This window comes from Haliotis cracherodii, unplaced genomic scaffold (genome assembly GCF_022045235.1).
Source record: "Haliotis cracherodii isolate W230 unplaced genomic scaffold, xgHalCrac1.p SCAF_11, whole genome shotgun sequence".
Classification (NCBI taxonomy): Eukaryota; Metazoa; Mollusca; class Gastropoda; order Lepetellida; family Haliotidae; genus Haliotis; species Haliotis cracherodii.
In genome coordinates this window covers 8,831,092-8,840,393 of record NW_027266266.1, presented here as the reverse complement: position 1 = coordinate 8,840,393, position 9,302 = coordinate 8,831,092, and the positions used below count along the sequence as shown (strand labels likewise).

Below are 9,302 nucleotides of genomic sequence, written 5' to 3'. Positions count from 1 at the left end.
TCCTGTATCCCCTTGGTAGAAACTTGTGCATGTATCATTGTCCTGATAATTCCATATAAAAGCCTATTTCGCATTTTTCCTAGTAGCGTAGTCTCGCTGTAATTTTGCCTTGAAAAAGAATGAATGAATTGAGTATAATTGATGACGTCAAAAGTTGCTAGCGTTACACGTTTCATACAAACATCAATATTCATAAATTACAATATTACATATGACTGTCATAAAGCATCTTGATTTCATCTAACACAACTATTCACAGTCAAAATGATAAACATCTTCAATTCATATCGAAATCAGAATAGAATTTGTTCTTTACAATTTGTTCTTTACAATACAGTAAATGTTGGAATTAATGAGTCTCCAAATTAATACACGTGATTCTCTACTGTCAGCTTGAAATGATGGACGTAATTTTAGATTCCTACGGTAATAAAGTCAACCGACTCACTGTCGTTCTATTAATACATGTCGCAAGACTTATTTTACGTTGAGCCCGTATATGAGAGTTTCCATTTAACAAGTTACATGTATACTTCCTAGACAAAAAAAGTTGACTTAATGAAGTCCAGCATTACCGATGCCCATATTAAGTCCAATGCTCCTTCACAACATAAAATATTTTACTTACAAAACGTTGTTGTTACTATATTTCTCATTTAACAAACCGTTACCAAATATTGATTAGGAATGACTGTACTTCTATTTTGGTGACCGAAATTTTACACAACATACTTAGGTGACACATATAGTTGGAACAGTGGGCATCAATTTGATGTTCAAAACACTCATAAAACGTTATAGGATATTCAAAATACATTGAACAATATAATATCACAATAAACCTACGCACGTAGTTGAAAGTATACAATATTATTAAAATCTCACGTTCCAGAAATCAACATAAAAGAACACACGGAAACCTCTTGAATAGTGTATTTATTTTATTTTGATATGAATTATTAATATTTGCACTCTGACAATACCAAACATACACAACTTCAATGTCGATATTTGTGTTAGAACAGTTTGGTTTTTTTGTGAATAAAACACTATGACAATATACTGTCCACGGCAAATTCTCACCAAATGAACTGAGTTACAATGGGTTACTTCTAAGCATCGCGGAGTTATGTCCCTTTTCTTTGTGCGTGTTTACTACCTCGTTGTCGTTTTTTCACGTCATTTAGTCGAAAATGTTTTTTCTTCATTTGTGGTAAGCCATAAATCGTGACCAGGGAACATATCTAACTTATGCTTGCGCTTATCGATTTAATTACTCAGTGCCACCCCTCTATTTATCACATTCCCCCAATCTAGGCTAATTTATACAACTGGCTTCTATTTGTCCATTGCTGATTACCATTCAGTGCTAATTAACCCTCTGTGTTCTATTTGTCCATTGCTGACTACCATTCAGTGCTAATTAACCCTCTGTGTTCCATGTGTCCATTGCTAATCACCAATCAGCGATATTAACTGTTGGCTTCCATTGTTTCCACCTTTGTGGTCTTTTTACTCTTGCTTTTACGTGTATATATGCTCTCTGCATCCAAGCATTCATTCACCTGATGTTCCTCATAACATCGTTAACATCGATAGATTCTCTCTCAAACATAAACATTGATAAACAAATACCTCATTGTCCAGTGTCAATGTTATGACCACTTCGTGGTATATAGGACATTTCCCTACACTGAATAAAAGAGATATAAACAACAGCCAACATATACTTTATACCACAGTCCTATACACAAAGAAAAAAGTTAAGCACATCCCTATTTCTGAACAAATGGCAAAAATCATGGCATGGGATGACTGACCACAGGAGCTGGGCGATACCAATGTCATCAGATAGAACAAACATTCAACAACAAATAAAAATGATATTTGTGAGTTGTGATTGAAATTTACTGACAAAAACATCATGGTAACACAGGTACTGTTTTTGAACTCAGACAATTCTTAAAAAAAAGTATGGAGCTGCAGGATTAAGTAAACAAGTTAAGTTTGATGTTTCATGTGAAAATGTTCCTTAACCTTTAGCCTGCTGAATTATTTTCACACTTCTTACCCCTGCCTGCTGGATTAATTTTAGCATAAGGCGCTCTAAAGAGGGTAGGTGATTTCAAACAGTCAGTGCCTCATTAAACAAGGGCCAATTGAAGAAATATTTTGCACATTTATTCCTGATAGAAAACTACACAATTCTATATAAAAATATCCTGGTGTTTTCAATCATACCAAGGTTAAGACCAAAGCGAACACAAAATTTGTTAATTTTCTTGAACTTACCTGAATTGCGTTATTGAAGGTGGTTTGCATTTCATGCTAGGAACCCTCTAATATCGTAACATTTTTGCAAATTGATTTCAATAATCATATCTCCGATATCATAATTTTAATTGAGTAAAAATTCGGGATTTATAATCGGCATATATCAGCGCGATGGTAAATTATGAACCATTTCAGTGAATTTATTATCTAAACGTTAAACAGACTTATAAATATTCACTAATCCTAATTTCAAGCGTTTTGGTTGAATATTTACGATATACAAAAATAAACAACCCGTGTCATGATGCTAGTAGACGTCCTAAAATCAAACATGGCGCGCTTCGCCCGACCTCCGCTTAACTTATTGCTATTTTAATATCAACAAAGTTTACATTGCCTTTATAAATATAACTTGGCGAAAGTTGACGATCTTCTCAATCGAAGAATGTTTTATTCGTCATATTCCAATAAATATGACGAGAGAAAAATGAAAATAAAGATCGTGAATTCTAACAGCACTATTTCAATTAGTGCAAAGGTCACCGGATGTGATGTCACAGACAGGGGTAGTCTGCTGATAAGCTTTCGAAACAAAACAATTACAGTAAATTTTGAAATAGTTCGCCTATCACATACAGCAAAAATATAAGTCGATACACAGTATCAGTAATCACCACTAACATGAAATAAAAATGTGACTTTGACGATATAATTCGCGTATTAGTTAATCCGTTTTACCTTGCATGCTCCCGTGACCCGGAAACGGTAGACGATAAATCAACATGCCACATGCAAGTTTCTCGGTATCTTTTATTTGAACTTCTGTTGATATCTAAGAATCACCATTCAATGTTGTGAATATAAATGGGACATGATTCATATTTCTGCGATGTACATGGTGATAAGTTTCACTACAACAAGTGTATCCCACGTAATACGTCTATGGATATCGTCGATCAGCAAGATCACCCTCAACAACAGGTGCGCGAAAATGGGCTTGACAAAACGTGTTTCAAAATAACATCCCCGCGTTGCTGAAAATGATAGGGTATATATAAGCAATAAAATTCTACGTACATATTTTCGGTGTTAGTTCCACATTACATTTAGGATAGTTTTCCTTTCGGGAATACATTCATAGATTCTAGCATGATTTTAGAACAGTTTCACGAAGGATTTCTAAATTTATTCCCAAAAAATGAAGACCACCATGATTGCGCATTGATGATAGATTTGTAATTGTTTAATTATTTACAGCTTTTTACAGGTTTTAAAATTTTAAGTTATATTTAATAGTTATTTTTCCCACAATGATGGTGTGTGGGGACAGTAAATATTAGTCTTTGCATCAACACAGTGTAACTGATCAAACTTCAATTATTATCTTTAGTTTAAACATATTTATTCAACAATTATTATCTTGCACTCTGAAAATCAACTATGTGAATAAGTAACTCTCTGATGTCATCATTTTAATTTTAGTATTCCATGAATAATGATTAAATCAGATCCTTAACATATACATACTAAACTCATATGGACATTAATTTTGTGCATTATGTGGTTTGTTTCCAAATAAAACAATTCTGAAATATAATTTAAAAGGAATTAATTTAATTTAAATACAGTAACAGTACATGACATTTTTGTTTGTTTAATCACAAGAACCATGGTGGCACATAAGCTGGTAAGTTTGCCATAGGTTTCTTAGAAAATGCTATCTCAGTCTTCTGGTTGGAATGAAAAGAAACATGCCTGTGTACATGTTTACCCTTGCCAGATGTATTTTTTCCAGTCAGCCAATCCATTACTTTTGTTCACCTTATGTGGTCTATTTTATACATACAGGTACTGCTTCCAAACTGTTTTTTCTTTGTATGCAATCACAGTATCACAACTTCCTCAGCTGGTGTGTATAAAAGTTCCCCTGTCATCATGAAAAAAGAATTATAAAGGAAAGTCATATTTTCATTCAAAAACATATCTGTCTTTCCTTGAATACTCTTTGTCTAAGTGCCAGAAATGTAAGTGTCATAAAAAAAATTAATTTTTTTTTTCATAAGGACTTTTCTTAGATAGACCTAGATCTAAGTCACTAGTGACTAGTTAGGTAGAATTATAACCTTATAAGCCCTCATTTCTGAGGTGTCCATATTTTTCACATTTTTAGGACTAAACGTGATCCGTGTAGATCTGCCAGTTTTGTTATGTAAAACAAATTCTTGTCTTAAAAAATGAGAAAAGGAATCATTCAGACGAATTTTTTTTATCCCATTGATTCACGAAAATCAGTTGAAATGTACAGTGGTGACTTTTGTACCCAAAATTTCTAGTAATTTGTTACCCAAATGGGTATGTGATTTTGTAGATCTACCTAGAATTATTTCAAAGATATACATTAATTTGGTGTCTTAAACTTAACATAATATCACTTTCCTATCAAAACAATTCATTCTAACTTAGGTTTAACCAACTTAACTGGCCTCTCCTTCAGTGACAATACGTCAGTTTTCTCTCAAAACTAAACAATCAATTTCAAGGATCACAGTCATAATCATATTTGGAACTTGATGAAATATTTTATTATGTGTTCTGTTCATCTACATTAAAACATAAATATAATTATAGATCTATTGTCTTATTTTCTTAGGTACAAATTCACAAAGTATTTTGGGTACAATTTAATTTGTTTTGGGTACAAAATCACACATATATATAAATAGGAGCCTAGAATCTATATATATTTACACTACCTCGTTTTGTACCAAAATGTTATCTCAGAAAGTTTTCAACAACATCTTTAATATTTAAATTGTTCTTTTTGTAATGTTAGACCAATAACAATATTATGTTATTATTATGGTATATCAATACGTTGGATCGCTCTCCGTTGCGCTCGTTTATAGAAAATATTTTAAAATTAAAATCATCGAGCGTGAAATCCATTACGGTTTCGGATTTAGACTTACACATTTTATGGCGACAATCACGAAGAAATATGAAACAAATAAGAGTGAAGACTGCTCTCCAGATCAATAGATAGTAAATAGTTGACGAAAAATAGTAAATTATGTATTTTCTTTTGAATTGGAATCTATTTCGGAATTTCTTTATGATAGCTTACCAACTTTTGCATATTTTGCTTCCATGTGTCACATGCTGTACGTGCTTCCGGTTTCAGAAATGATAGCTAAAATTGCAAGTATTTTGATTATTTCTCGTAAAATGCATTATTTTGCTATTGAATGGTTTACCTAGAATGTATATCAGTTCAGATTTTGCGTATCATCCAATATTTGTCATTTTTCGCAGTGTTTGTTGACTTTGTTCGATTCAACAAATCGCGAGTTAGGCCACGCCCAAACGTATCACTGACGTTTGTCGGCTTGGCAATGTGTCGGAAAGTTTATCAAACGAAATCATTTGCAAACTCTTTAAAAATGAAATTCTTTTTACAAAGATTTATACATGCGTGTCAATAATTCTAGAAAATTAAGTTAGATGTAACAAAATGATTGTAATAGTCTAACGGGATAACTATGCATGTGGAGTTGTTTGTTTACCGCCGTTGCCATGATCGTACAAGTTCCATCCAATCGATGATGTTACGATTCAGATTGTTTTTGTTTACAATTAATTACACCGAAAGTTGCTAATTTTTAGAAATAATGGAACATGAGTGTTTTCCTTTCGTCAGCAAACAAAAAATTATGATCGAATAGGAAAAATGATGAAATTATAAAGAAAATATCGGACTGCATGCCGCTCAACGTGAAGTGCCAAAAGTCAACAATGGCTGTTCCTGGTAGATGTGTGCCGAGAAGTTTGGCCGAAACTTTTTTAACTCGCGATATTTTCTTTTTGAGGTAAATAAATGACTGAACGTTTTGATATTAAGCAAGCTGAGCATTTATGCATGTCATACGTAATTTAAATGTTACGCAAAGCCTTCTTGGTAAATAGATATGGCGAGTTTTATTTTGGGGTGTTGTTATGCTATTCGCCTGTCGAATGGGTTCGACATCAGATGCACGGGGATGGACACCTCTGTCGAATGGGTTCGACGTTAGCGTGCAGAGCTTTAAAGTCTCTACTTGACATGACACGTGAAACTGATCAGTAGCGGGTATAACCGACACATGCCCAGATGACGCATTCCACCCAACGTCTCATGCCTCTAATCAGACGTTGTATCTGTTGATGGGTCAACAACAACCACTCCTGATGCAATGTTGCTTCCAATTGGCGTAAATCTTGCACAGGAGGATCTTGTGCCTATATGCGCCGCCCCAGAATATCCAAAATATCATTGCTGGCCAGGGTAGAGTCGTTATTGCATTGGCCCTCATGTAATCCACGACTGCATGCGAACGATGAGGCCTGGCATTGTCATCCATGTACTGAGGTCGAGTATCAAGAGGGTGGTTGTCAAAATGAGGAACGACGACTGGCCTCAAAACGTCCTGGATGTACTGAGCCCCTGTTAGCCCTGGTTAAGTTGCCCCTTATGGTGACCAAATCTAACCTGCAATCATGAGAGATACACCCCCAAACCAATACCAAGCCCCAGTTGGTTAAATGTTCCTGGGGATGTAGGCCATGTTCCGGTGCCTCCAAACTCTTGTTCTTCCATCAGTGAGGTGGAGCAGAAAGTGACTTTCGGCCCGAAGAGTCATCAAACGCCCCCTATTGGTAGAACGTCATCGGAGACTGCGATTACAATGGTGTTTGGCACACCAAAGGTGGAACCTCAGAACATGGAGACGTATCCATTGGTCAGATGAAAGCAGGTTTCAGCTGCATGTGAATGATGGCCGAACGAGTGAGTGGAGGCACCAAGGTACAGCATACACGCCCAAGAACATTAAACCAACTGTTCCTGGTGGTGACTCCTTGATGATATCGGGGTGCATATCCCACGATTGCAAGCTACACCTTGTGACTATACGGGGCAATCCCAATGGTGAACGTTACATCCGGGAAGTTCTGGAACCAGTTGTTGTTCTCCATTTTGCCAACCACCCTCTGGCATCAAGTCCCCTGTTAATGGACGATAATGCTAGACCCCACCGTTCAAGAGCTCTGACTGCATATTTGGCAAACAACGCCATTGCAACTCTACCTTAGCCTGCAATGAGTCCAGATCTTAACCCCATAGAGCACATTTGTGACATTCTTGGGTGTAGAGTGCAGGCAATGGACCCTCCTCCACACAATCTAGACGAATTGGCAGCAGCTTTGCATCATGAATGGGCGCTATTTCCCCTTGAGATGATCCGACATCTGACTGGAGGGTCGAGGAGAAGGGTCAAGGCTGTCATCCGGGCACCCGGTGGCCCCAACCGTTATTAAACTTTTTGACACGCGAATGTCATTAATGGACGTTAATACACATTTTTATTCATTATGTGCAATAATTTACCAGATTAGCAGTGCTATACTTATAGAGGGTGTTGTGTTGTGGTAAAAACAGTACCAGTGTCAATTAAAATTTCATTCTGGGTCAAAATTGTTTTGTTTAGCTTGTTCTCAGATGATTGCTCTTTACAAACATAATGCTTTCTCCAACTTCACTCTGTCCATTTTATCATGTTCGTGATTCTTATTTACTGTACAGGCTTCTGGGGGGCACTTAACTTTTTTATGTGTATATGTTGTTATTGAGAGCATTTGTGGTGTGAAAAGCCCATGCACGGATTAAAAGATTAACTGATAATACGGTGATTAAGTTACAATTTATCAGTTGGAATACACTCATCACACTAGTGTGATTTCAATCCATTGTGACAAAGCATATGTGTCTGCAGATTAACTGAGCATGTAAATGTGTTCTCACACTCACTGCACTGATAAGGCTTGATTCCACTGTGACTCCACATGTGTGACTCCATGTCACCTGACTGCAAATCCTTTCCCACTGTGATACCTCATGTGACTCTTTGTTCCACTTATACTCTCCCATTCCCTACACATCTCATTCATTAGGTTGTATATTAATATATACTTATTCATCTCACACTTTGCATTTCTTCCTTCTTTAAGCCTAACCTGAAATAAACTGATAAAGCTATAGCCAAGCCCCCTGCATCACCACGTCTAAAAGCTAGGTCAATTACATGCCTCCAGTGCACACTGTGCCTGCTTGAACTGACCACATGTACACCTCTACCAAATCATTTTCTTTTAATATGGTTAAGGCTAGAGTAAATGAGTGAGTGGGTGAGTATGGTTTTAAGCCGCTTTTAGCAATATTCCAGCAATATCACGGCGGGGGACACCAGAAATGGGCTTCACATTGTACCCATGTTGGGAATCGAACCTGGGTCTTTAGCGTGACGAGCGAAGCTTTGACCACCAGGCTACCCGACCATCCCCAGAGTAAATGAGATGCCGGCATGGTCCAAATTTTTAAACTTATCCCATATCACACTTTATGGCAATACTTTCAGCAATACTGTTTACATTAATACAGTATTATATTAATAACACAGGGGATCAACAGAATGGTAGTTACAAAAGTAATGATGAATTTCTTATTATCCACTTAACACATGTAAAGGCCACCGGTGACTTGTTTGGTGAAATATGAGATGGAACACATGTTTTGCAGTACAGATTTAAAAGATTTACAGTTTGTTTTGTTTGTTTGTTGCTTAACGCCGCACTCAGCAATATTCCAGCTATATAATGGCGAGCTGTAAATAACTGAGTCTGGACCAGACAATCCAGCAATTGACATCATGTGCATCGATCCACTCAATTGTGATACGATGACATGCATCAACCAAGTAAGCGAGCCTGACCAACCCATCCTGTTAGTCGCCTCTTACGACACACAGTCGCCTGTTATGGCAAGCATGGGTTGCTATAAACCTATTCTACCCCGGATCTATACAGGTCTAACTGTTGGTAAACTAGCAGCTGGTACAGTATGTTTCAGAAGTTCAGCATTACTGTTCACAGTCATGCAGTATTAAATGTATTATACAGGAGATCAATAGAATCATAGTTACAAAAGTAAACATAAA

General features: G+C 36.4%; 1 protein-coding gene across 1 annotated transcript in view; it reads right to left on the bottom strand.

Moving 5' to 3' along the window:
• The window catches only part of LOC139456069 (zinc finger protein 91-like), an 89,578-nt gene that overhangs the window by 70,389 nt on the left and 9,887 nt on the right, over positions 1 to 9,302 (bottom strand). The window lies entirely within an intron of this gene.